This window comes from Kogia breviceps, chromosome 11 (assembly GCF_026419965.1).
Source record: "Kogia breviceps isolate mKogBre1 chromosome 11, mKogBre1 haplotype 1, whole genome shotgun sequence".
Lineage (NCBI taxonomy): Eukaryota > Metazoa > Chordata > Mammalia > Artiodactyla > Physeteridae > Kogia > Kogia breviceps.
Genome location: NC_081320.1, coordinates 9,861,852 through 9,885,768, shown reverse-complemented (window position 1 = coordinate 9,885,768; position 23,917 = coordinate 9,861,852).

Sequence of the window (23,917 nt, the reverse complement as noted above, 5' to 3'; positions counted from 1 at the left end):
AGTTGTGTGTCTTTTGCCAGATTTGGGGGATTCTCAGCCACCATTTCTTTGCATACATTTTCAGCCCCCACCCCCACCCCTTATAACAAATGTTAGATCTTTAGTCTCACAGGTTCCTGAGACTCTGTTTACTTACTTTTTGGTACATTTTTATCTTAGTCTGCATGGGTTGCCATAGCAAAGTGCCATAGCTTGGGTGACTCAAACAACGAAGATTAATTTCTCACAGTTGTGGAGCCTGGAAGTCCAAGATCAAGGTGTCAGCCTTGGTCTTTGATGAGGGCTCTCTTCCTGGCTTGCAGATGGCTGCCTTCTTGCTGTGTCCTCACATGGCCTTTTCTTGGTGCCTGAGCGTGGAAGGAGAGAAAGAAAGTGCTTGCTCTCTTCCTCTTGTAAAACCACCACTCCTGTCCGATTAGGAATCCAGCCTTATGACCTCATGTAGCCTTAATTTACTCTGAAAAACCCTATCTCCAAATACAGTCTCATTGGAAGTTAGCACTTCAACATATGAATTTTGGTGGGATACAATTCAGTCCATAGCATTTCAGTCCCTGGCCCCCCAAATTCATGTTCTCACGTGCAAAATACATCCACTCCCTCCCAACAACCCCCAAAGTCTTAACATATTGCAGCATCAACTCTAAAGTCAAGTTCAAAGTCTCATCTAAATATCACATAAATGAGATATAGGTGAGACTTGAAGTATCATTCATCCTGAGGCAAAATTCATGTCCAGCTGTGAACCTGTGACACCAGATAGGTGATGTGCTTCCAAAATTCGATTGTGGGACAGCATAAGATAGACATTCTCACTCCAAAAGGGAGAAATAGGAAAGAAGGAAGGGGTGATGGATCCCAAGCAAGCCCAAGACCTAGCAAAGCAAACTCCATGAGATCTTCAGGTGACGATAAACCTCTCTGGCTTTGTGTCCCACCTTCCAGACCTGCTCGTGCAGCCATCCTGCTGCCAAGCTCTGCTGGGCAGCCCTGCCTCCAAACTGTGGCTGGAGGCTGTCTGGCCTGTTGAAACCAAGGTGATGTCCCCACCCTTTGAAACTGAGGAGGCAGCCTCAAGATCTCTGAGTCGACTTCAGAGTCATTCTTCCCTTTCTTGAAGCACACGTTTGCAGCTGAATATGCTCTATTGTCTGGCCCTATAGGGTCTAAGTCCAACAGCCTTCCTTCATTTGTCTGGTTTTTCTATCCCCTTTAGTCCCGGCTGGCTGTGTTTCTGCTGGTATAGTCCCATTTCTGTCCCTGGCTTCTGCTGAGATGGCTGATTAAATCTACAAGTCACACCCATGATCTCTTTATCAAATGGTTGCTCAGCCTCACCCTTAGTGTTCTCTTCAGAACAAGTTTTCTGTGTTTTGCAACATTGATAGAATTTACCAAACCTCCAAGTTCTAGTTCCTTTTGGGTTAACAATTCCTTTGTCATTCATCTCTCTCCTCTCGAATTTTTTTTTCTTGTCTGGGTTGGGTCTTCATTGTTGCACACAGGCTTTCTCTAGTTGTGGTGAGTGGGGGCTATTCTTTGTTGCAGTGCATGGGCTACTCATTGTGGTGGCTTCTCTTGTTGCTGAGCGTGGGCTCTAAATGCGTGGGCTTCAGTAGTTGTGGCGCACGGGCTCAGTAGTTGTGGCACACGGGCTTAGTTGCTCTGCGGCATGTGGGATCTTCCTGGACCAGGGCTGAGACCAGTGTCCCCTGCATTGGCAGGCGGATTCTTAACCAAAGTGCCACCAGGGAAGTCCCTCTCCTCTAGAATTTTGCTCTAATTAGTAAGGAGGACCCAAGCTCTGCCTTCAGTACTTTGCTTGGAAATCTCTGTTGAACATCCAGTTTCATTGCTCACACGTTCTACATTCCACAGAACACTGGAACACAGTGCAGTGAAGTTCTTTGCCACTTTACAACAAGGATTGCCTTTCTTCCCATTTCCAATGATGTGTTCCTCATTTCTGAGGTCTGAGACCTCACCAGAATGGCCTTTAATACCCATATTTCTAGGAGGCACCTCAAAACTCTTCCAGCCTCTATCTGTAACCCAGTTCCAAAGCTACTTCCACATTCTTAGGTATTTGTTAGAGCAGCATCCCTCTTCTATGTACCAAAACCTGTCTTAATCTTTTTGGGTTCCAAACCAAAATACAGGCAGACCTCGTTTTATTGTGTTTCATTTTATTTGCACTTTGCAGGTATTGTGGTATTGTTTTTTGTTTTTTGTTTTACAAATGTAAGGTTTGTGGCAACCTGGTGTTGAGCAACTCTATTGGTGCCATTTTTCCAACAGCATTTGCTCAGTTCGTGTCTCTGTCATATTTTGGTAATTCTCTCAATATTTCAAACTTTTTCATTATTATTATATGTGTTATGGTGATCTGTGAACAGTGGTCTTTGATGTTACAAGTATAACTCGCTGAAAGTTAACATCTTTTATATAATACCTGTTTAAGCACCAAAATTCTGTATGTGTGTTTATAGTATGGTTTCTTCCTTTTCTCTTTCCTCCTTTAATCTCATTTACCCAACTAAAAAAACCCAACTATTAGTTTCATTGATTTTTTAAAAATCTATTGTTTATCTGTTCTCTATTTTATTTATTTCTGCTCTAATCTTTGTTAGTTTCTTCCTTCTGCTAACTTTAGTCTTAGTTCTTTTTTTTTTTTTTAAGATTTTTCTGATGTGGACCATTCTTAAAGTCTTTATTGAATTTGTTACTATATTGCTTCTGTTTTATATTTTGGTGTTTTTTTTGTTTTTGTTTTTGTGGGGTTTTTTTTGGCCGCAAGGCACGTGGGATCTTAGCTCTCTGACCAGGGATCGAACCCACACCCCCTGCCTTGGAAGGCGAAGTCTTAGCCACTGGACTGCCAGGGAAGTCCCTAGTTTGTTCTTCTTTTACTGCTTCCTTGAGGTATAAAGTTAGGTCGTTGATTTGAGTTCTTTTTTAGCGTAGGCATCTACTACTATAAACTTCCCTTTTAGTACTACTTTTGCTGCAAACCGTAAGTTTTAGTAAGTTGTGTTTTACTTTTCATTTGTCTCAAGATATTTTTTAAGTTCCTTGTGATTTCTTCTTTGACCCATTGGTTGTTCAAGAGTGTATTGTTTAATTTCCACATGTGTGTGAATTTTCCAGTTTTCCTTTTGCCATTCATATCTAGTTTCATTCCACTGTGGTAAAAAAAGACACTTAGTGTGATTTCAATCTTCTTAAAAATTTTAAGACTTGTTTTGTGGCCTAAAATGTGGTTTATTGTGGAGAATGTTCCATATGCACTCGAGAAGGGAATTTAAATCTCTGAGTTTATCCTTTTCTTTTACCACTTTGCCCAACAACATCAGGAGTAACCAGCCAACTTTATTCTGTTTGTTTGTTTTTGTGTTGTCAGTCTCAGCTTATAATGATGCTATTGGCTAGAAGTGCCTGAGGTTCTCACCTAGGCCCATACTACTTGTAGTGAGCCCAGAGCCAATGCTGTGCCTGGACCAGCCCTTGTGTTTCTTGTTATGACTGCAAAATGCACTTCAGCAACAACCATCAGAGTACTCTGAAAAAAAGATTTATTACTCACAGGTCGTGGAGGGTACCTGGCAGGCCCAAGGGCTATACAGCATGGTCAGGGGTAGAAAGAGAGAGAGAGTGTGGACATTGGACTCTGCCTTTATTGGGGTCTGAGGGTTTCACAGTTTTATTCTTTATTTGTGAATTTAAAACATAAGAGCAGGAATTAGTGCAGGGGAAGAGAAAAGCAGGGTCACTGTAGTAGTCAGTTACCTAGGTTGCCTAGGGCTTTCTAAAAGGAGAACATACATCATGGGTGGGGCAGCCCGATTTCTTATCTAGTTGCTTTACTAGTAGGTAGTAGGTGTGTCATACAACTGGCAATGCATTTATTTGAGATGGATGTCCTTGAAATGGATGTCTTGACAATCAAAAGCTTAATGTCAGACACACAACACTTAGTTTTCTAAAAATGTTCCTCCCAGTTTCTTGCCTTTTTACAAATGGTTGAAATGATTAAGGGTATCCAAGGCAGATATTTTGCATACCTCTGTGGCCAGATCACATCATAGACTATCAGTGCTCTGTTTACTACTGGAAATAGTCATGAGTGTCTTTAAATCTAATCAGATTAGAGAGCCAATTCCAGAACCCCTAGGACCAATTCAGAAAACTCATCCTTAAAGTTTTGATTTTCTAGAACCACTCTTGGTACCAAACTCTGTATTAGTCAGGGTTCTCCAGAGACACAGAACCAATAGGAGATAGATATAGGTATAGATATAGATATACATATACATATTTATCTATATCTCCAATTGGATAAATAATGATATTTATTGTAAGGAATTGGCTCCTGCATTTATGGAGACCGAGAAGTCCCATGACCTGTTTTTTGCAAGCTGGGGACCCAGGAAAGCTGGTATATAATTAGAAGGCCTGAGAGCCAGAGAACAATGCTGTAGATTCCATTCCCAGTCTGAAGACCTGAGAGCCAGGAGTGCTGAGGGCAGAAGACCTATGTCTCAGCTCAGCACTTAGGCAGGGAGAGCCAGCTCACCTGTCCTCTGCCTTTTTGCTCTATTCATGCCCTCAGCACATCGTATGATGCCCACCCACACTGGGGAGGGCACTCTTCTTTACTCAGTCCACCAATTCAAATGCTAATCTCTTCTGGAAACACCATCACAGATACCATGTTTAACCAGCTATCTGGGCATCCCCAGGCCCAGTCAAACTGATCCATAATATTGGCCATCACACTAATATATTTTTACCATTTAGTCTTGTGCTTTCTTTTTTATTTTTGCCTCCCTCCACTTTTCTGTTTTCTTTTGGATTAATTAATAAATTTTATTAAATTTCTTTTTTTCACTTTATGAGTTTGAAACATATATACCCTGTTTCTATTCTTTTTAGTGGTTATTGTTAATATTTTAACAAGCTGAGTTAGCTTAAAGCGTGTTTAACTGAAACTCTAACATTAATCAATTTCATTCCTACGAAGAAATTAGGGACCTCAGAATCCTTTAACTTCAATCACTCCTATATCAGCTAGCTATTGTTGCGTAGCAAACCATTTTAAAATGTAGTGGTTTAAAACAATAACTATGTCTTATTCTCCATGAATCTCTGGGTCAGCTGGATGGTGCTACAGGTCTGATCTCAGCTGGGCTCGGTCATGTGTATACAGACAGGCTGGCTGGCCGAGGATGGCCTTGGATGGGATGGCACTGCCCTCCTTCTGCCATTCCAGCAGGCTAGCTCAGGCATGCTCTCCTGGTGACAGGGGTCCAAGAGGGTGGAAGCATGCAAGGCTAGAAATTAGCACACCATCTCTTTCATCACGTTCCTGGGCCAAAGCAAGTCACAAGGCCAGCCTGGATTTAAGAGGTAGGGAAGTAGATTCTATCTCTGTATTAAAAGTCACCAGGGACTCCCCTGGTGGTCCAGTGGTAAAGAATCCGCCTTCCAATGCAGGGGACGAGGGTTCGATCCCTGGTCGGAGAACTAAGATCCCACATGCCGCAGGGCAGCTAAGCCTGCATGCCGCAAGCACCTCAACGAGAGAGCCCGCGTGCCGCAAACTACAGAGCCCATGCGGCCTGGAGCCCAAGCACCGCAACTGGAGAGAAACCTGAGCAGACCGTTCGCCATAAGGAAAAAAAAAAGATCCCGCATGCCTCAATGAAGACCCCGTGTGCTGCAACTAAGACCCGACACAGCCAAAAATAAATAAATAAAATTTAAAAAGGAAAATAAATAAATATTTTTAAAAATAAAAATAAAGTCACATCACAAAGGCTGTGGACATGGAGGGGTGAAGAATTGGGTCAGTCTTTGCAACTGATATACCGCACTCACCCTCCCATCTTAAATATTAGTGTTATAAGTACTGACATTGTCATTGTTTTATAAAGTCAGTGTTCATTTAGATTTGCCCACAGATTTATCTCTATTCCTTCTTGCATTCCAGAAGACCTTCCTTCTGGAATCATCTCTCTTCCTGAAGGATATCTTTTAGAGGTTACTCTCGTGAGGATCTGTTGTAAATTGTCAGTTTTTTGTTGATTGATGTCTTTATTTTTGCCCCAGTTCTTGATGTATATTTTCACTGGGTATAGAATTCAAGGCTGACTGTTATTTTTCTCTCAGCATTTTTTTTTTTAATTGGCTTTCAGGACCTTAGTTCCCAGACCAGAGATTGAACCTGGGTCCCGTCAGTGAAAGCACTGAATCCTAACCAGTGGACTGCCAGGGGATTCCCTCCCTCAGCACTTTAAAGATATTGTTCTACTTTTATTCTGGTTTCGTTTTTCATGGTTTCATAGTCATGAGTTGTGAGCTGAAATCTTCCTGATCTTTTTTAAAAAAACTTATTTAGTTATTTTTGGTTGTGTATGTTTTTCCTTTGCCAGCCTATTTGAAACTAGATTGCTGACATCCAGTTTCAGCCCTGATATCATATATTTTATAAGAATAAGTATCAGTGTGTGAGCAAGTATATTCTCCGACATAACCACAATACCATTATTCAGCCCCAAAAATCTAACATTTATGCAATAATATTATCTAACATATAGTCAGTTTTTTTTTTTTTTTTTTTTTTTTTTTTGCGGTATGCGGGCCTCTCACTGTTGTGGCCTCTCCCGTTGCGGAGCACAGGCTCCGGACGCGCAGGCCTAGCGGCCATGGCTCATGGGCTTAGTTGCTCCGCGGCATGTGGGATCTTCCCGGACCGGGGCACGAACCTGTGTCTCCTGCATCAGCAGGCAGATTCTCAACCACTGTGCCACCAGGGAAGCCCTATAGTCAGTTTTTTTCTTAAAATATTTATTTATTTTGCTTTGCCAGGTCTTAGTTGCGGCACGTGGGATCTTTAGTTGCAGCATGCAGGATCTAGTTCCCTGACCAGGGATCAAACCCGGGCCCCTGCATTGGGAGTGTGGAATCTTAACCACTATTCCACCAGGGAAGTCCTTGGTCAGTTTTAATTTATCCACGGTTATCCCAGAATGTCATTTACAGCTCCACCATCTGTTTCCAATCAATGATGACACATCGCATTTTTTGGTCCTGCCTCTGTAGTCTGCTTCAGTTTAGAATGGTCTTTTAACCTCTTTTTGTCTTTCATGGCATTAACATTTTGAGGAGTCCAGGCCAGTTGTTTTGTGGAATGTCCCACAATCTGTATTTTCTGATCATTTTCTCATGATTAGATCCAGATTAAGCATTTCTGGCAAGAAAGCTATATAGCTGTTGTGTAATCCTCAAATCCCATCAAGAAACTCAAGATGCCAATTTGTCTATTGTTCCTAATGCTAAATTTGATTACTTTGCCTCACATGTTATCCAAATTCCCTCATTATAATTAATCATCTCTCCTTTTCGACTTAGTAAGTCATCTATGAATATCTTGTTTCCTAACAACTTTCACACAGTGTTTTTGGACTTCATTGAAGATCCCGGCCTGAATTCATTTTGTAAACATTATTGCTTACAAAATGGTGTTTTTCTAACTCTCTTATTTCTTCTATATTTAGTAGCTGGCATTTTTATGAAAAAAAAAAAAGATTTTCATCTTTACCTCCCACCTATTTTTTTCAGTATCACTCTGAATCATGAATTTAAAAAATTATTTAAATTGAGGTTTAACATTCCTAACACATATAAATCGTCAGTATACAGTTTGCTGAATTTTTCCATATGCATAAATCCACGTAACAACCAACCAGCTTTAGGTCAAGATACAGAACACGTCCATTATTCCTGAAGTCTCCCACATCCTCCTTCCAGTCAATGCACCCACCCCACCTCATCTTCCTAACCTCTCACCTCCTTGCCCCCACTAGGTAATCACTGTTTTGGTTTCTATTATCCTCAACTAGTTTTACATATTTTAAATCATAATTTAAATGAAATCATAAGGACTTCCCTGGTGGCACAGTGGTTAAGAATCCGCCTGCCAGTGCAGGGAACACGGGTTCCATCCCTGGTCCGGGAAGATCCCACGTGCTGTGGAGCAACTAAGCCCGTGCACCACAACTACTGAGCCTGTGCTGTAGAGCCCACGAGCCACAACTACTGAAGCCCGCGTGCCTAGAGCCCGTGCTCCGCAACAAGAGAAGCCACCACAGTGAGAAGCCCACACACTGCAACGAAAAATAGCCCCGGCTCGCTGCAACTAGAGAAAGCCCACGCACAGCAATGAAGACCCAATGCAGCCAAAAATAAATAAATAAATAAATAAAATTACAAATGAAATCATATAGTATGTACTCTTTTATATCCGGCTTCCTCACTCCATATTTTGTGTGATTCGACCATCTTGGATGTATCAGTAATTTGTTCTTTTCCACTGATGGTGTAGTATTCCATTGTATGAATATACAATAGTTTATCCATTCTACTGTGGATAGATATTTGAATTGTTTAAGTTTGGGGCTATTATGAACATTCCTGATAGGCCTATGCTTTTCGCTTCAGTGTATACCTAGGAATAGAATTCCTGGGTCATGGAGCAGACGTATGTTTAGCTTTAGAAGATAATACCAAATAATTTCCAAATGACTTTTACCAATTTATAACACCTCTATCAGTAAAACATGAGAGTTCCAGTTTGTCAACACTTTGTAATTTTAGTCTTTAAAATTTTAACCATCCATGTGTAGTGGTCTCTCATGGTGGTTTTTTTTTTTTTTTTTTGCGGTACGTGGGCCTCTCACTGTTGTGGCCTCTCCCGTTGCGGAGCACAGGCCCCGGACGTGCAGGCTCAGCGGCCATGGCTCATGGGCCCAGCCGCTCCACGGCATGTGGGATCTTCCTGGACCGGGGCACGAACCCGCGTCCCCTGCATCGGCTGGTGGGCTCTCAACCACTGCGCCACCAGGGAAGCCCTCTCATGGTGGTTTTAATTTTCATTCTTCCAATAATCTGATCACTTTTTCAAATTCTAATTGGATATTTGGATGTCTGCTTTTTTTTTTAAGTGACTGTGTTACCCAGTCTAAGATGTTATTGCTCACCACACGACAGGCCAATAAATTGAGAGATGACTTGTTGGGGCAAGGAATAAAGGCTTTATTCAGAAAGCCAGCAGACTGAGAAGATGGTGGACTAGTGTCCCAAAGAACCATCTTCCCCTAGTTAGATTTCAGGTTTCTTTTATACTAAAAGGTGAAGAGGTAAAGTCCTGATTCTGGCCAGACTCCAGAGGGGATGTGTTAATTTCTTCCTTCCTCCAGCCATTCACAGGCGGGTCTGGTCAGCATGCTTCCTGTGAACCAAACAAAAGGATTTTTAGCTTAAAACTCATTCCTGGGAGGCAGGGTTCTCAGAGATGGACCATTATGTATAATTTAAGCTTATAGGTAACATCCCTTTAGTGATTAGCTTGTAATAGAACACAAAGTTTCTTCCCTATTACAACTATTCAAGTCTTTTGTTCATTAAAAAAAGATTCTGTCTTTCTGATTCATGGAAGTTCTTTATATATATTCTTGAAACAAGTTCTTTGTCATATATCTGTATTGGGAATATTATCTCCCATCATTTTGTTATGATGAAATGTGGAAACTGGGAGCCCTTCATGCTGGCTGCTCTGTCCTTATTGTCTGACACGGGAGAAGGTTCCAGGCCTACTTTTTTCCTTCCTTGTACCAAAGCTGGCATCAGCCATTCTCCAAGGATCCTTCATTCCTTTTAATGAGAAATGATTTTTTAACATATTTATGTATTTATTTTGGTTGCACCAGGTCTCAGTTGAGGCTCGTCGGCTCCCTGGTTGCAGCACGTGGGCTCCTTAGTTGTGGCATGCGAACTCTTAGTTGAGGCATGTGGGATCTAGTTCCCTGACCAGGGATAGAACCCAGGTCCCCTGCATTGGGAGTGCGGAGTCTTACCCAGTGTGCCACCAGGGAAGGCCCGATTTTTTTTTTTATTTTTTTTTTTGGTTTTGATGTCTGAAAGTAGTTCTTACATTTCTATGAGCAGAACTATGATATTTTTAAAATACTGTTTTATTATTTTAAATTTTATTTATTTATTTTTGGCTGCTTTGGGTCTTTGTTGCTGCGTGAGGGCTTTCTCTAGTTGTGGAGAGTGGGGGCTACTCTTCATTGTGGTGCGCGGGCTTATTGCAGTGGCTTCTCTTGTTTTGCAGCATGGGCTCTAGGCGTGTGGACTTCAGTAGCTGTGGTGCACGGGCTTAGTTGATCCGCAGCATGTGGTGTCTTCCCGGACCAGGGATCAAACCCGTGACCCCTGAACTGGCAGGCAGATTCTCAAACTCTGCGCCACCAGGGAAGTCCCACTTGTGATGTTTTAATCCAGCATTTCCATCTGTGTGGAGAGTTTTAGGAAGAACATCTGCCTCACTGAATGCTGACATAACAGTTTATATGATCGTTTATTCTCCTTGTTTCGCTGCTCATATAGAATTGGGCTTCTCCAAACTTTAGAAATAAAAGGAAACTCATACACTGCTGGTGGGAAGGTAAAAATGCTACCACCACTTTGGAAAATGGTTTAGCAGTTTCTTAGAAAGTTAATCATATATCTACCCATTGACCCAGAACTCTGACTCCTAAATATTTACCCAAGAGAAATGAAAACATTTGTTCACAAAAGCACTTACACAAGATTGTTCCTAGTACTGCTGTTCTTAGTAGCCAAAACTGGAAACAGCCCAAATGTCCACCAGCAGTGTAATAGAAAACTAAATGACAGCATATTCACACAATGGACTACTGCTCAACAATAAAAAGAATGAGCTACTGATGTATGGAAGGATTTAAAAAACATCATGTGGGCTTCCCTGGTGGCGCAGTGGTTGAGAGTCTGCCTGCCGATGCAGGGGACACGGGTTCGTGCCCTGGTCCGGGAAGATCCCACGTGCCGCGGAGCGGCTGGGCCCGTGAGCCATGGCCGCTGAGCCTTCGTGTCCGGAGCCTGAGCTCCACAACGGGAGAGGCCACAACAGTGAGAGGCCCGCATACCGCAAAAAAAAAAAAAAAAAAACATGTGAGTGAAAGAAGTCAGAACATACAGTACATGCGATACGATTCCATTTATATGAAAGTCTAGAAAAGACGAAACTGATCTCTAGTGATGGAAGGTAGAAGAGTCACTGCTTCTTGAGAGAGGACTGCGTGGGAAGGGGCACAGGGCGCTTTCTAGGGTGATGAAATGTTCCTCCTTATGTTGATTGGATGTGGATTCTACAAGTGTGTATCTGTTTGTCAAAACTGTACAGTTAAGGTTTATGTATGCTTGGTATGTGACATTTTTCTAAAATGCAAATAAATGTATGTGAGTATGTATGTATGATTCGCATCTCCACGTTTAAAAAGAGATAAAAAGGGAAGGAATGAAATTTTTTTTTAACATCTTTATTGGAGTATAATTGCTTTACAATGGTGGGTTAGTTTCTGCTGTATAACAAAGTGAATCAGCTATACATATACATATATCCCCATATCCCCTCCCTCTTGCGTCTCCCTCCCTCCCACCCTCCCTATCCCACCCCTCTAGGTGGTCACAAAGCACCGAGCTGATCTCCCTGTGCTATGCGGCTGCTTCCCACTAGCTATCTATTTTACAATTGGTAGTGTATGTATGGCCATGCCACTCTCTCACTTCGTCCCAGCTTACCCTTGAAGGAAGGAAATATTAACTGCCTGGCAAAGACTCAGAATTAGCTGAGTAGATCACATTAATTTAAGATTAGGCAAAAGGGGGAACTGAGATCTCTGCAGTGTGATGGATCCCCTGGCACTGCTGTCCAGGAGCTCAGCTTCGGTTTTGCCCTTTTAAGCGGCTTATTGTCCTTCTAAGAACGGCCCTGTAGTTCCCTTCAGGTTCACCAGGTGGCAGTGTTGTACCAGTCAGGGGCGGGGACCAGTCAGATCTCTGGAGACACCTGTGATGTCCAGAGCCGCTAAGGAGAACAGGTTTCCTTTCTGTCATCATTATCACCATCATCCACTTTTGGGCAGATGACATTACTCATCTCAATTACCTATTTAATTTACCAGCCTCAGCTGAAAATGACTCATCTTTTTCCAGCCTGTGGAGGAGTCTGGAAAATGATTTACCTTCACAGGGCCATGCCCCCGCGATTTTCAATTTATTAATGAGTCCCAGGCTCATTATACCGATAATTACCAACATTAATTGAGCGTTTGCCACGCAGCAGGAGCTGTGTAAGTGCTGAATATACGTTATATCATTTCTGCTTCCGGAGGGGGCGACTATTCATAAAGCAAACTTTCAGGTGAAGAAACAGATGGAAAGGGTCCTGTGAGGTCCCAGTGCAGGGAAGAGGGGAGCCGGGCCTGGCCCCAGCAGCGGGCTCCAGGGCCACGGTCAAGGCAAGTGGACCCGGGACCCTCCTGGTCTCGTTGCTGAGCAAAACAATAGGAGACAAGTTTTGCTTGACGTTTCCATGAAAGGACTTTGCTTTTCATCCCTTCCAAACTCTGGGGTGGCTCCACCACTACAGTGCATGTCATTCTTAGTACATCCTGTGGACTTGCCAACAGGATTTTCAGCCTGTCTGCTTCAAAGAGGAATGAGGTGACTGGTCTCTTTAGAAGCCTTGTCTATGGAGAAACCACAACAAGAAAATGATTCTCTTTTCTGGTTATTACTGAGCACATCTCTGTACCCTGATCCCTGCCATGGCTCCTGCTAATTTAGGCCGCTCCTTTTATATCTTCAGGGAACAGAGTTGTAGAGATATTCCTCCATCCCCGCATATTCCCAGCTCCCAGCACGCTGGTGGATACACAATGGGTACTCAGTGGAGGTTTGTGGACCGAAAGGCCTTTTGAGTTCTTGGCAAAACACACCTGACATTATTTTTAGCTCTCTAATGATAGTTTGCCTCATTATGTGGGACGTCCTGTTCTCTGTTGGACTCGTTGTTTCTGAAAGATGCGCTTTCTCTGGGGCTGGCTTCAAGGCACGCTCCAGGCTTATGGTTTTAGATTTTAGAAGCACACCTTCACCCAGGGTTTCTTTTAAGGACTCCAAATTCTAGCTCTTTGTTTTAGCTTTTTACAGACACACACACACAGAGGTTTTAAATAGTTCCTTTCCTTTTCAATATACATGTTTGCTCAGCTGGGGCTGCTGCTTCATATGCTCCTGCCTCCCCGCAGAACCAACAGCTGACACATGGTCCATCACCCCGTCTCGCACAGAGTCAGGTCTGTAAAGTTGTTGCCATGGAAACGACCGGAGGCCGAAGGATGGGGGACCAGAACGCGACCTGCTGTGGGGAGATAGCTCAGACCCCGGCTTCTCGGCCAGGACGAAGGAGGGCCCCGTGCCTTTGAGTTGAGGCTCCTTCAGACTGTGTGCTGAGGTGAGGCCCAAGTCCCCTTGCCCGGAAACATGCCCTCGGGTGGTTCTGGTCCCAGCGAGGCCTTCACACGGAAACCCAGTCCAGCATCCTGGTGAGCCTGCTGCGAATTCTTCCAGTGATGTGGACTCATTTCTCAGAAACTTGAGTCAAGTGGAGAGAAGAGCAGAAACCGTTGCGCTCTCGGAGCAGAGGTGCAAGACAGGTGCTCGGGCCTCAGCCCCACTGGGCGACACGGTCAGAGGCTTAGCCACCAGGAACTTCAGGAGGGCGCTTGGGTCGGACATAGCCCGTTCGACAACAGAGAAATAGAAGCATGAAACACCGGCAGGCTGGGGGCAGAGCAACTTCAGCGTGGCTGTGTGGGGTTGGAGGGGTGTGGCAGAAGTCTCTGGAGATAATGGTTGATTAGGAGAAGTCTGCCCAGCATATGAAGACATATGGAGAGCACCTGATCCACGGGGTGGGGGTGGAGGGAATGCATTTAGTTAGGATCGTCTAGGTTATGCCTCAGTCACAGATGAACGCCAGATCTCAGTGCCTGATCCAACGAGGATTTATTTTTCACTCTGGTGGCGCAGGGTTCCGGGAGCCAGTGTCGTCTGGGGCGGGGGCGGAGGGTGTTGGGTTTGGCAGCTCTGTCAAGGCCCCGGCACCCAGGCTGATGGAGGTGCCACCGTCCTGTGACATCCTCATCTTGGCGTGTGGCTTCAGGGGCCCGACACAGAGGGCCCTGCTGTGCTTTGGCCACGGAATAACTCCCTCCACTCTCAGCCCGTTCGCCAGGGTTAACCGGTCACATGGCCTCAACCCAACTGCAAGGGAGGCTGGGAAAGGCAGCCCGCCTCGGCCTCCGGGAGAGGAGGCCGAACCGGGGCTGGGGCTGGTGAACGTGGACACTGTCTTTGCTGCAGCGTCTGAGCAGCGCTGGGGAAGGAACATAATTAGGGGCACGAGTAGCCCTGAAGTATTTCACGTAGGGGGGTGTTATGACCAGTTGGGGTCCCCTGTGGGCCATTCCCAGGACAGGCAGACAGGAGGTGCAGAGGCTCCACAGGTGCTACTGAATCGCAAGGATTTTCATCTGCCAGAGAATCAGGGGAAGGGATTCCCGCTGTGCCCGCTCCCTCGACCTGAAGCAAAGGCCATTTCTCCCTGGCAGTTTCCAGGTGCTCCTGGGTACCTTACGTCTACCCAAGAGGAGCCACGTTTGGCCCAAGCCTCCCTATGAGAACTTGGGTTTGGAGGGACCTGAGTCCTTGAGCTGACCCTGGAGGGCTCCCAGCAGGCTCCAGAGCCGGGGGCCAGCTTTCCTGGCCTGGCTGCCTGTTGCCTGCTGAGGCTTTCGCTCTCCTGCTGGTGTCTTGGAACCTGCACTCACCTGGATCCCACCTGCGTATCTAGTTCCTGCTGTCCTTAGCCTGCTGCTACCTCTTTTTTGTTTGTTTTTGGCCTCGAAGCCTGACCTGCAGGATCTTAGTTTCCTGACCAGATTGAACCCATGCCCTTGGCAGTGAAAGCGCGGAGTCCTAAACACCAGACCGCCAGGGAATTCCCGTGCTGCTACCTCTCTATGCCAAACTTCTGTCCACCGAAGGTCTGCCGCCTCATTGCGTTACACTGACCCTGATGTGTGTGTGTGTCTGGACTCCGTACATCCTGCCTGGTCCCAGTTTAGTCTAGATCCTTGGTCCCAGTGTATTCCTTTAGCTCTTCCTCTTGTTGAGCTATCCTGCTGACACCCACCTCCCTGCTTTGTCCCGCCTCCTTTCGAAGGGCCCAGTCTGCTTTGGGGAGCGGTGCCCTCATCACCAAAGCGTGCTCCCGGCCTGGCCATCCTCGAGCAGTCCGCTTCCCAGCTCGCGGTCATTCATCCCACGGGTCACGTCGCGGGGCGTCAGCGCTCACCCCAGCTGCCCCTCCATCGACGCCCTGATGTTCTCCGTCTCTTGGGTTTGCACCCTCCCTCCCTCTGGGCCAGAAAGACCCCGGCTCTTTCTCAACCCTGGAAACGGGCACCCTTGCTTCCCAGGCCTGCCTCATGTGCGGGGACGATGCTGTCTGGGCCAGAACTCGCCCTGCTGCGATCAGCAGAAGTCAGCCGTCACTTTGTGGGGAGGCGGGGCCAACCTCAGCAATCAGGCAAGACCAAACCTCCCTTTTGCGTTTGCGGAAACTGAGGTCCTAAGAGGTTAATGAGTCTGAAGCCAGAGGCCGGAACCCAGAGCCGACCTCTCTGAGTGCGACAGACGTGTCCTTGAAGTGTCACCTGCTGTGTACACGGAGGGCTCTCATATCCCAGCCCGAACAGAATCCCTTGACGATAGTACCCTCAGGTTACAAGTTGGGGTTTTCAATACCAGGACCCGAGACAGGAGGAAGACTTAAGATAACACGGTGGGGGAGGGGCCTGAGGACCGACAGAGCCCCGGAGAAACTCCCCCTAGCGAGAGCTGAGCCGGTTGCTAGGAATGTGATGGTTGACTTTTCATTTTGAGGATTTTTCCCTTCATCTGCGGCAGTCACCTTCCTTTACCCCCGAGCCATTAGTCAGAGACCTTTACGTAATTGTTTTAGTGATGAGTCAGGGATGAGGAAAAAAGGCCAGCTCCCCAGATGGTAACTGCTGCAAGGTGAACAGGGGCCCTGAGATAGTCCTGCTTTGCTCCAAGGTCTCCAACAGAGAAGTGACCTTGAAAGGAAGTGGAGGAGGAGGATGCTGGTTAGGAGTTGAGCCGTATGACTGGGACAGGAGAGGAGAGGAGGGGCTGGGGACCTCCAGGCAGCAGTCCCTGCTCAGGGGTCCAGTTCCGGGGGTGCAGCTGGCAGGATGGGCCCCAATGCAGGACCTGCAGCTCCCCTGCGCCTTGAAGGTCTTGCCTGGAGCTGTTGTACCCGCCACGCGTGCTGTACCCCATTTGAGTACCAGCATAGTCAAACACGAGTGAAAGGGGAAAGGGAAGACACGAATGATGTGGCTTGGGTTTGGCAAATACAGGATCCTGTTTTGATACAATTTAGGGGTGAATGTTTATGTTTTCTTCAGTACTATATAATTTGGTCTTAAAATACTTTCACTGCTCGGGGACTAGGAGAGTAGAACCTAAACGTATTGGGCAGCTAGACGTAACACATTATTCTGCAGTTTAAAGGAAAACACACTTTCTGAACTGTGCTCTGAAAACAAAGGCATCTGTAGTCAAACATGCTTGGAGTACCCAGGGTAGCAGTGAAAGCTGGATCTTCCCAGTGTCCACACCCCACTTCTTCCTGAGCCACAGAACCCTGGCTTTATTCCAGGCACAGAGCACCCAGCCCATAGAGCATGTTCCCAGCCTCCGTGTAGCTCTGTGTGGCCTTCTGATCAAGCTCTGGTCAACGAAATGTAAATTCAAGGTCTGGGAGTGACATGGTGGGGGTGGAGGTGGGGGTGGGTGGGTTGTGGGGGGGTAGAGGCTGCTTTAAAGGAAGTTGCCTTAGCCAGGAGGGATATCAGCCCCTCCCAGCTGTTCCCCAGCCTGGAATGTCAATGTGATGACTGGACCTCCAACCGTCATTTTGTTCCACGAGGCAATCTCGAGGTTAGAAACTGCCGGAGTAAACAAAAGAGAGGAGGAGCCTGGGTGTTGTTGCTTCGTGGAATTGCCAGGCTAGCCCTGGATGACCAACCTCCAGTCTCACTTTATGTGAGACTACATTCCTGCTTTGGTTGACCCATTGTTATTTTGGACTTTCTGACGTAGTCAGTTGAGTCTAATCTTAACGGAAACGGCTGGCATAGGAGACTTCCTTTTGGGAGACTCAGAGTTCATATTAGCAAATTAAAGACAAATGAGAAGCTTTACAATAGAGAAACCTACCATACTCAGAAGTCTAGAGATATCCCCTGAAGATTCCTGTCTCTTGGTTATTCAACAAACACTATTCTAGGCACTGCTGTGATGGGATTTTGCAGATGTCATTAAGGTTACTAATCTTCTGGCTTTAAGCTAGAAAGCCAGTCCTGGAACATCCAGGTGCGAGTGCCTAATCACAGACTGAGAAGAAGAGTTGGCCAGAGAGACGAGGTGCAAGAGGCAAGAGAAATATGACTGATGGGGAAGTCAGCACGGGAAGGATCGGAGGCACCGTCGCCGGCTAAGGGATGTAGGGGCCCACGTGCGGGAGCAGAGAGCAGCTGCTAGGATCTGCCCGAGGCTGACAGCCAGCCAGGAAACGGGGGCCCCGGCTTGAGGCACTGCTGCCCTCTCCTCTCCGTTTGGAAGCCGACGCTCCCCTTCACCTGCGTTGAAAAGGCACTGCTCCTCCGCCTTTTGAAGGGACCGCTCCTTTGCCAGCTCTTCTGGGCGTCATTGCCCCATCATCCTCTGCGTGTGGAGGTGGTCCTCCTCTCTCCCCCGCGTGTGGAAGGTGCTGAGCCATGCTCTGTGCGGCTGGAGCCTCTGCTCCGCCGTCTCTTAGGTACTAAGACATCCTCGCCACTCTCGTGGCTTCACTGGGGGTTCCTGCTCCGCTGCCCAGTGCATTTTGAAGGCATGGCTGCAATGTTCTCTGCATTTCGAAGACACTGCCCGCTGTTCTACAAATGCAAAGGCGCCGCTCGGCTATCCACTTCCCTTTATTGCTCTGCCATCTCCTGCGTCTGGGGTGGCTGCTCCACGGTCCTCTGCTTTTGAAGGAATTGCTCCCAAGTCCTCTGCAACACCAGGGCGCTGTGCGGGTCTCCTCTGCGTTTGGGAGAGACCCCTTCATCCTCTCCTGCATTCAGAGGAGGCCCTGCCCCCCCGTCCTCCGCATTTCGAAAACATTGTCCACCGCACCTGGACGTCACTGCCCCCTTGTCGTCTTGGTTTCGAGGCCCTTCTCCCACTGTCCTCTGCATCAGCAGGACCGGCTGCAGCAAGGTGGGCACTCCACTGCTTTGGTCACTGACTCGCCTGTTTTCCTGCCAGCACGGTAGCCCATCCCTAAGAGCTCACTGTGGCCTCACTGGCCCCCAACAGCGCCCCCCAGGAAACCCCAGAGGCTGCTGGACCTTGGCAGGGAGGTCTCTGCGTCTCCAAACATTCTGGGGACAGGTGTTACTCCCCAAATTCCAGCTGGTCCACATCTAACTGAAGGCTTCCCAAAAGGTGCTTCTTGGGCTCTTCTGACGCCCCAGCTCCTGCCTGCCGCCCGGCTGCTTCCTGCCCCTCACGCCCTGAGAGCAGCTGAGGGGCCCGACGTGATCCCCGCTTCTCACATACACTCCCCAGACCTGTATTGATCTGGTCCCTGAAGCCTGGCACCGCGGCACCTTCCTCTGGCGGCTGGAGAAGGTGGAGGTGGAGATGGCCGCAGGCAGGAACGGCGTCCTGACAGCCCCTCCCCACGTCCCCGCAGGAAATCTTCCGAGTGTGTGAGGTGTGGAGACCCCTGCCCTCCAGGACGAGGGCTGCTCTCCCGGAGGGCGGGGCCGGGACTGCCCACGGCAATGGCTCTCGGTCCACTTGGCCCATCAGGAGCCCCGGGGAGCTCACGAACCCGCATGCACCTGAGCTCCCCCCGAGATTCTAATTCAGTGGGATGCTACCCAGACCTCTGCCGGCGATTCTGGCTGGTGCATCTGCAGCCCGATTGAGAGCCCCACACCCCAGCTGTGTGGATGGACAGCCTTCCCCTCTGCTCTTCTTGCTGACGGATCCCAAGGTTCCTGCTCAGAGGACAGCTCCCTCACAGCCCTGAAAACCCCAGTTCTCCACACTGAAGTTTGGGGCCTTGCATCTTATCAGGAAGAGAAGGTCTCCGGTGAGACTGAATGCTTTTGCCATTGTCCCCATTCCTCAAAAGCTGGCATTTCTCTGGGCGAGAGTATGTGGTTGAGAAGCCCCTCCCACAGTTTTATGTGGCTTCCTTACGTTTTAGAGACGCAGACTGATGTGTAATTCACACTCCTAGGAGAGTATGTCCACACCTTCTGTTTTGTGGTACCTGTGTTTCAATCAGCAGTGAGCGTGCGTCGGATACATGCACAGCATGATGAGACCCTCGCTTTGGATTTGTCCTTCTCTAATGAAATGGGGGTGAGGGCAGTGTTCTCACTGTGGGTCACGGAGAGAAGAAAGACCTTCCCTTTCGAGAGAGGCCCGGAAAAGCAACTACCCAGTTCCCTCCTGCAGAGAGCGTCCTGCCTCCTAGAGGGTGGTCACTGCGGACGCACTTCTCAGGGGCCTGCTGCAGGGGTGCAGGAGTGCCTGTGACCTCTTGGGTGTCAGGAGGGTTCCCATGTCCTCATCCACAGTCTAGGGGGACCCTGACGCGTTCAGCCCCGTCGTCAGCCTGGAGGATACACCAGCAGCACGGAAAAGGGGAAATGCTGCTGGCGTGGAGCCCCGGCAGGGCCGCGTGGGCCCGTCCTTGTCCTCAGCGGCTGTGACCAGGTTCGTGGCCCGGTCTGCAGTGACGCAGAGAAGGCAGGAGACAGGTCGGGGCGGGGCTGGGGGGACACGCGGGGCAGGTCTCTTGGCTGCTTCCAGCATGCAACGCTGGAAGCCAACGGGGTCTTTTCCCTGACTCTCCTGTCCTTCCTCCCGACCTCTGGGGGTGGTCGTCTGCTGGGCACAGGTGGCCGCTCCTGGCTTGGTGCTCCGGCCCCGCCTCACCTACCTAGTCGTGGCTGTCACGAGAGGGAGTTACAGTTCCAGAGCAGGGCTAAGCAGCACAGGACAATGGCACTGGGCCTCCGCGGGGGGGGCGGGGGGGTGGATCTTTGACCTCTCAGGCTGGCTAGCATTACAAAAGCATCTTAGCTGTCTGACCTCATTATTGAGGTGCTACCTCAGTAATGTGCTACTTCGTGCTACCTCGTGGTCAGCTGGCCCATTACGGTCTTTCTGTTTCCACAAACAGTTAGGAATCTAGGAATCTGTTTGTGAATTGCCTATCCTGGTTCGCCTGGCTCCATTTCATGCTGCGGGGTTTGAACCCCCCAGGCCGGTGGATCGAGATTCTTTCGAATCCTCTCTGTCTGTTATCAGGACCACCCCCCCCCCTCCTGGTTTCGCGTCGTCGATGTGGAACAGGAGACAGGTTCTGATTCAGAGCAGACAGCACGCCACCTGAAACTACCCTGTGGACTTTAGCTATCACTTTTCAACTCTCCACGATGTAACCTGTCTGCTGGTCATGGTTGGATGGGCTTATCTTTGGGGCTTATCTTTTTGGGCTTCCAGGCCTCCACTCGCGAGGAGCCTCTGCTTCTATAGCCTGTGTCCTCGCAGAGCTGTCTCAAGGGGACAGAGGGTGGAGCCATTTTTTCCTAGCTACAATATAGGATCTTGCTCTTTAAGACTTCTGGTCTGGACCTCCTGGGCACCTGAATGCGCCCAAGAGGAGACGCGGGGCTCAGACACAGCTCCTGAGGGTCCGGTCAGTGGTGCTGTCACAAGCACCCAAAGGGAAGCAATGGGCGCGTGGCACCTCCAAAGAGGGACCGTCAGCAACCTTCCCTAGCACCTACTGCGGTGATGGGAGGAGGCTGCACTGGAGAATAGGGCCGGCGGCCCATCTCCAACCTGTGCCTCTTTCCCTTCTAAGTCAGGCCCTAGGGGAGGTGCAGCCAGCTCCGGTGGTGCTCCTGGACCACACGACTCCCCAGATGGCCCCCAGGTTCTGCAAACGAGGCCTCTGTCTGTCTTCTCCCCAAGAGGCGCCGCAAGTGCCACAGGGAGAGGAGGGAGCTGGTGTCAGATGAGGCCTGGGCCCTGACCTTGGGACAAGCCCTTGCCCCTGACCTTGGAGAGAGAGGGCAGCCGAGGAAGTCTGGCTCGGGCCAGAAGATGCTGTCCTCCCAATCGACACAGAGATCAAGTCTTGAGGACACGGTGACCCTCAGGTCTCAAGGGGTCTCCCCTGGCCATGCTGAGGCTACAGAGCCCACCCAGGGGCCCTGGGCTGCAAAGACTGAAGTCTTCAGCTAACCAAGAACCTTCCTACAGCAAGTCTGCCTGGAGAATCTGTTCAGTACTGTGCTGCCTCTTCTAGAAGCTCATCCTGCCATGGCAAACCAGAGCACGGCCATCTCTGTGTGCCCGGGCCCCTGCCCTCCTGACTCTGACTGCTTCTGACAAAGCTGCCTGCCCGAGGTCCTGACACACCTGCTGCCTTCCGGCCACAGCTAGCTGGCCATGTGGAAACCTGCACCTGGCCTGCAGCAATGATCACTGAGATGCTGGAGCACTTTGCTGAAAGCCCCACGTGCTTCCTGTGGCCCCCCTCTGGGCTGCGCCCCATCCTTACTGCTGGGCAAGGCTCATGAAGACGTCACCACGGACACACTCCTCCCCCAAAAGCCTACTCCCTTTCCCCACCCACCCTACCCCTTCCTCACCAGCTTCACTCACCACCACAGGGAATTTCGGTTTGGGGGAAATTCTCCCACATATTCTTTTATTTTGCCACACCACACAGCATGTGGGATCTTAGTTCCCCGACCAGGGATCGAACCCGTGCCCCCTTCAGTGGAAGCGCGGAGTCCTAACCACTGGACCGCCAGGGAATTCCCCTCTCCTATCTATTCTTGAATCACATTCACTTTCAGACTCTCTGGCTGCAAGAAAATCTTATCTTTAAAGGTTTTGAAATCTGCTTTCCTCAAGCCTAGGGAAACATTTACAGAGAACAGTCTGTGCGCCGGGGACTGTGCATGGGGCTGAGGAGGAGGTGCAGGTGAATAAAATACAACCTGTTGGTATTTCCCTGGTGGTCCAGTGGTTAAGACTCTGCACCCTCAGTGCAGCGGCCCAGGTTCCATCCCTGGTAGGAGAACTAAGATCCCACATGCCGCATTGCACAGTCAAAAAATAAATTTAAAAAAACCCTAATGAATAAATACAGCTTGTTTATGTGGGGGAGACAGGCTGGTGAACAGGTGATAGGGAAGCAGCCTGAGGGGCCCCCGACTCAGCCTGGGGGAGCGGTCCGGGGTGCCTCCTAGAAACGACCACCAAGCCAAGTCTTAGGGGATGAACGGAAGTGGGGTGCAAGATGGGAACAAGAGTTCCCATGAAGAAGAGGGGATCCTGTGGCAGGAACAGGACAGAGGGGAATGTCACGGGGGGGCAGAGCACTCGGGAAATTGCCAGGGGGACTGAGGTGGGACCAGTGGCCAAGGGCCTGGTGAACCAAGTTAAGGAATTCACGAGGCTGGTGCAGGAGCCCTTGGAGGGTTTGATGCCGAGGAGTCATATAGCCTGATACCCACTTTGGACGGTCCATTCTTTTTTTTTAAAAAAAATAAATTTATTTATTTATTCATTTATTTAATTTTTGGCTGCATTGGGTCTTCGCTGCTACACGCGGGCTTTCTCCAGGTGCAGCAAGCGGGGGCCACTCTTTGTTGCGGGGCACAGGCTCCAGGCACACGGGCTTCAGTAGTTGTGGTGCACGGGCTTCAGTAGTTGTGGCTTGCGGGCTCCAGAGCGCAGGCTCAGCGGCCACGGCTCACGGGCCCAGCCGCTCCGCGGCACGTGGGATCTTCCCGGACCGGGGCACAAACCCGCGTCCCCTGCATTGGCAGGCGGACTCTCGACCACTGCGCCACCAGGGAAGCCCAGAAGACTGGATTTTTAAATTTCTCCAATTAATTAGGATGGTCCATCCTGAAGAAGTGTCCAGGAGGGAGCACTGGAAGGACACTGTTGAGTGGGGGATGCAGGCATGAGGGATGAGAAGTCAGGGATGCTCTCGTGGTTCAGGGTTCACGAAGGTAGAAATTCTCCAAAATATACCCACCGTTACAGTTTCTCCTCTCATTGAATTCTGAACCAAAAGCTTTCCAGAAGGATCCATTGCTGGCTTTTGGGAACCAGAGTTTGGGGACCATCAAACTTCTGATGATGTTTGAAGTCAAGTGTGGGAAAGTGGCCCTGGGAAGTGTGCCCAAGGTAACAAGGGCCAGCTTATCCTCCTAGATCAACCAAAGAATTTCCATGGATGGTATGTTGGTATGTTTTGTTTTTTTCGTGGGTGAACGCTTATCTTCAAAGTGCAGTGCTTTTATTAGAGACACAGGAAAACAATAGCAGTAGCAACTGATTGGCTTAATTAGAATAGTTGAGAAGAGTTTGGCGGGGAGACAGGACCTGGGGGCCTGGGCTGCTTATTTCCCAAAGCTCCAAGGGTTTCTAATCCTCCCCAGGAAGCTGGGACGTCAACTCTCCTGCACTCTCTTGGGTGCACCCAAGTCAGAAAATACAAAAAAACCTAAATGCCAGTTACTAAATCACACAGGTGGTTTATATCAACTTGGGAAAGGGCTATTTCCATGCTGCTGGTGGCGGGACTCAAGTTATTGATAGAAAGTGATGGCCAGGATACCCCCAGCCCATTCCCCACTGCAGCCGTGACCCTCATCTCCGAGTCACCCTTTGATGAGGTTCCAATTCCTGTCTGCACCCCGTTAGTAACTGGACTATTCCTTCCAGAACTGCGTACTCTTATCCCCTGGCTCTGAGAAAGCTGTGAGGGCAGCGGTGGGAAGCGTGGGCACTCTGCTACAGG